The sequence below is a fragment of the Bos grunniens genome, chromosome 7 (genome assembly GCF_055505025.1).
Source record: "Bos grunniens cultivar Pamir isolate PY7600 chromosome 7, Bosgru_T2T1.0, whole genome shotgun sequence".
NCBI lineage: Eukaryota > Metazoa > Chordata > Mammalia > Artiodactyla > Bovidae > Bos > Bos grunniens.
Window position 1 is genome coordinate 20,005,001 of NC_141171.1, and position 4,760 is coordinate 20,009,760.

The following is a 4,760-nucleotide window of genomic DNA, read 5'->3' on the forward strand; positions in this document are numbered from 1 at the left end:
CCCCGTCGAGGTGGGCAGCAGGGGGCCCCACCTCCAGGGCCTTAGATTTCCCCCTGCACCCCTCTTTTTACTCAAAGGCACTGACTGTAATTGGGGACTGGCACCTGCCTCCCCCCAGCCTCTGGCCCCCACCCTCCCAAAGGCCCGGTGTTGACCGAGCCACAGGCCACGGACTGGGGCCAGGGCTGGGGAGACCCATGTTGCCAGAGGCCAGGGCACCCTTCCCCCAAACCCCTAACTCCCTGTCGCATATGCAACCCTAGCGTGGGACCCTGTAAATAGACACTGCTGAGCTGAGACCCTTCCTAGTCAAAGCCCGAGGTGCAGGGGCATCCCTGCCCCGCCCCCCCCCCACCTTCCAGCCACTGGCCCATCATCCCTCACCCCTCTGTTCTGTGACAAACCCCATCTTGTTCTTGTTTTTAAAGGGAAGCTTTTAAAGAAGGCAACTTTCATCATTGTTTCTACAGGATAGTTTTTGTTTCCTCCTGCTCCCCCTAACCCCCGAGCCCATCAGCCCCCCAAATGTCTCAGGACACCCCCTCCTGAGGGGGGTGGCAGGGGAGCCCAGGGCCGGGTGGCCCCGTCCACACCCCAGTGTCCTGAGGCGAGCTCGAGTGCCCAGGCCAGGGACCCCCACCCCACCCCACCCCAGCTCCCAGAGAGGTTCCCTGAGGGGCTCAGCCCTCTCCAACACACCCCCTCGCAATAAAACCAACTGAAAAATCACAGCTGTCATCCTGTCCAGGGGGGTGACCTGACTTAGGGGAATACTGGCCTCTAGGACTACGGGGTGGGGAGGAGGGGCCAAGGGCTGAACCCCCTGCCGAGCACACTTTAACACAAACCTCCTTGGGAATTGCACTAAATCCTTGCCCCTAGCTCTGCGCTCAGCTTCCGCCAGCCCTGCCCACCCACTCCGCCTTAACCCCCCCTCTTGCCGCCCGCCCGCTAGCCTGTCTCGGGGGGCCACAGCATCTGCATGGGCCCAAAGCCGGGACCCCACCCCCACCCCCCCAGCTCAGCCCCCTACCCCCAACTCCGCGCAATCACATACTGTATATAGACGTGGATCAATTTTATTTTTATTCTTTAAATTAAGGTCGTGATAAAGTGTTGCCAAAGATAACTGCTGAATTCTCGCGTTTCAGGAAAACAAACAAACAAAAAACTATTTGAGGGGGAACGTGCTGACTGTTCAGAAAGGACACAGCAAAAAGTTTTTTTGTTTGGTTGTTTTTTTTTTTTGTGGTTTCTTTTTTTGGGGTGTTTTTTTTTTTTTTTTTTAACTGCCTGGTACAAAAAAAAAAAAAAGAAAAAAAGAAAAACAGCGAAATTGTTATTTCCATCATCTTGGTGAAGCTGAGTGGATGTGTGTGTGCGCGTGTGTGTGTGAGAGTGAGGTCCGGGCACAGGGAGAGCTCCAGGCGGGGGCTCTGGGGGCACCCCGGGGTTGGGGGCAGCGGTGGGCCTGGCAGGATGGTGGGGGCCAGAACCCTCACCTGGAGCAGTCTCGAGCCTGCAGGACCAGAGAGAGAGAGAGAGAATTAGCATACTTGCTGCTGCTCCCTGGCTAGCCCCTCACCTTGATCCCCACCCCGCCTTTTGAGATTAAGAGAAAAAAATAAAAAAGAAAAAAAAAACTTAAAAACCAGTGAATGTAAAGTGCCGGACCAGGCCCAGCCTGGCAAGGGTGTGGGTCTGGGCCTGTACCCAGGCAGGCTCCCCCGGGGCCATACCAAAGTCTGCCCCCCCACCATGACCGGCTCGCCCAGGAGACCCCTCATGGCCCTCCTGTCTTGTCACCCTGTTTGTACCTGGCTGTCCCTTTCCTTTATTCTAAGGGAGTGGGGTCTTGGGTGGGGGGAGGAGCGAGCCCCCAGCCCCTTAGAGGGTCTTCTGGGGGAGTCTTTGCACTACTGAGATCCATCTCATCCCATGTGGTGGGACAGAGGCAGGGGCCCTTCCAGGACCAAGGCAGTTCAGGAAGCCAGGATTGTAGGAGGTGAGAAACGGAGAGACTGAAAGGAAGAGCAGGAGAAAAAAATAAAAATCCACACAAAAAAAGCAAAAATCCTATTTTTTGAGAAAGAAAGATATTTATATTTGCAGTTTTATTTTAAAAAGTTATTTAAGCTGAGGAAGCAGCCTTCCTGGAGCGGGAGTAGGGGGATGTTGGCTGGTGCAGGACGGGTCAGGGCCTGGGGCACCCCAGGAGTGATAACCTCAGAGTAAGACTAGCTCGCACTAAATATATAGATTTACAGGGGGATGGGGGCAGGGCTGGGGAGGGAGGGGTCTGGGGAGACCCCCATCCCGCAGCTGGAGCTGCCTGAAGGCTGTGGCCACGGGTTTCCCCTGCCCCACCCGGGCCCACAGACATGAGGTGCCTTGGACTTTGGGGGGCCAGGCCTGGTGGAGCAGGGCGGGGTGGCGCCCTCGGGGGGCACAGAGCACAGAGCAGACATTCCAGAGACTGTATTTGAGAGTCTTTATAAAGTGTGGGAGATTAAAAAAAAAAAATCAATTGATAAAAATGCACTTTTTGGGGGTGGGGAGGGAGAAGCTTTAAAAGTAATAATAATAAAAAAACAAAAAGACAAAAGATGATGAAAAACTAGACAAAAAAATCATTTTTCTTGTACATAAAAAAAACCACTAAACGCAGCCTGTTATGACCGCTGCTGTCTCAGTTGCCTGATTTTGATGTTCTTTGTGTTTTGTTGGCGGGCCGGGGAGTGGGGAGGGAGACAGGGGAGTGGGGCTGGGGGCTGGGGGGCCCCTTCCCTAGGGCCTGGGCCCCTTGTCCACACTCCTTGGGGGATCTGCCTATTCGAGTTCCTTAAGCTCAACCTGACCCTTCCTGCCAGGCCTGGGTGCAGTGACCTGGATGCAGTGACCCCATCTCTGGGCTCCTAGGGAGGGGTAGGTGTCACCAGCAGTGCCAGACCCGGGAACCCCTACAGAGGAGGTGACATGTACCCCCCAGGCACGGGTGGGTGGCACCAGGAAGGGACCTGAGGGATGGTGAGGGCAGGGGTGTACAGGGAGAACTGGCGAGGCAGGCTCCTTGGTCACCTGCAGGGTTTCTGGAGGCCCTGGGTGGGGTGGCCTTGGCCAGGGAATCCCAAGTCTTCCAGAGGGCCCTGCTGACATGCTCCAAGATCTCAGCTGACCGCTCCCCCTACATTTCATGGTGGGGGAGTCAGGCCAGGGCCCACTCACTGGGGAGGGGGCCGTCAAAAGGCTTCAGCCCCCACCTCTGGTTCAGGGCCCTGGGAGGGTCCTTCCCACTCCTGTCTCCTAGACTCACTGGAGCCAGCAGGGCTGGGGTGGGGGTAGGGTGATGGAGGGGCCACCATGACCTGGGAGGCCCTGGCTGGGAGGTTGCAGAGTGATGATTCCAGGGGTCTTCCACCAGTGGTGAGGTCACTTACCTATCTGTGCTCACATGGACCCAGGCCTCCAACTTGGGCTGGGTGGGGTTGGGGGTTAGGGGTTCCATGGCCAGATCCCACAGGGACCTGAGCCAGCCATGAGAGAGACCGGAGGCCTCTGATGAGGACGGTGAAGGACGATGGCTCTACAGCTCCTCGGCCCAGGAGGGCATCTTCACTCAGGCTCCCCTGCCTCCCATGCTGCGAGAAGTCTTGCCGTGTTCAGAGAACTGTGCAACCATCCCCTCCATCTAGTTCCAGAACATTCTCACCACCCCATCAAGACACCCCTCCCCACTTGAGCACTCACTACATATGCCCCTCTCCCACCCTGGGTGCCCACCCTGTCTTTGTGGATCTGCCTGTTCTGGATGTTTTATGTAAATGGAATCACACACTACATGGTCTTGTGTGTCTGGCTTCTCTCACTGACCATCCTGTCCTCAAGGTTCATCCGCATTGTGGCGAGTGTCAGTGCTTCGCTCCTTTTTAAGGTCGGATCATTTTCCACTGGGCTTCCCTGCTGTCTCAGTGGTAAAGAATCTGCCTGTAGCATAGGAGACTCAGATGTGGGTTTTGGTCCCTGGGTCTGGAGGATTCCCTGGAGATTGTGGCAACCCACTCCAGTATTCTTGCCTGGAGAATCCCTTGACAGAGGAGCCTGGCGGGCTACCGTCCATGGGGTTGCAAAGAGTCATACACGACTGAAGTGACTTAGCACCCGCATAATCCACTGTGGATGGAGTGCATGGTGTGTGTCTGTCCATCTGTTGACAGACATCTGGGTTGTTTCCCAACCACTTTTTGGCTGTTGTGAATCATGCTGCTATGACCACACAAACACTTATGTACCAGTGTTTATGTGAACCTGTTTTCATTTACCTTTCGGGAAGACACCTGAGCAGAGCCATTGGGCCAAATGGCAACCCTGGCCGGGGCTCTCCCACTGCGGCTGCTCCAGGGCCTCACTTCTCCCTGATCCTTGCTGACTAGCCATCTTAGTGGGGATGAGGAGCACATATTCCCGTTGACTGGTGATATCTTTCTATGAGCTTATTAGCCATGTGCGTATCTTCTTGGCCCCTCAGAGTGAGCAGGGACCCTCCTTGTATTTTGGTGGCTCTTCTGAACTGGCCCGGCCCAGCAGACACACACTGAACCTCGAAGTTCAAGGTAGAACCTTTCTGACTGGACTGGATGCTGTGCCTCCTGAAGCCAGAAGGTCCCTTGGCACAGCCAGGAGCATGGAGCGTGGATGGGCTTCTGGCTTTGTCCTCTGCTCCCGGCCATGGCCCCCGACCCACAGAGAGGCGGACACTATGG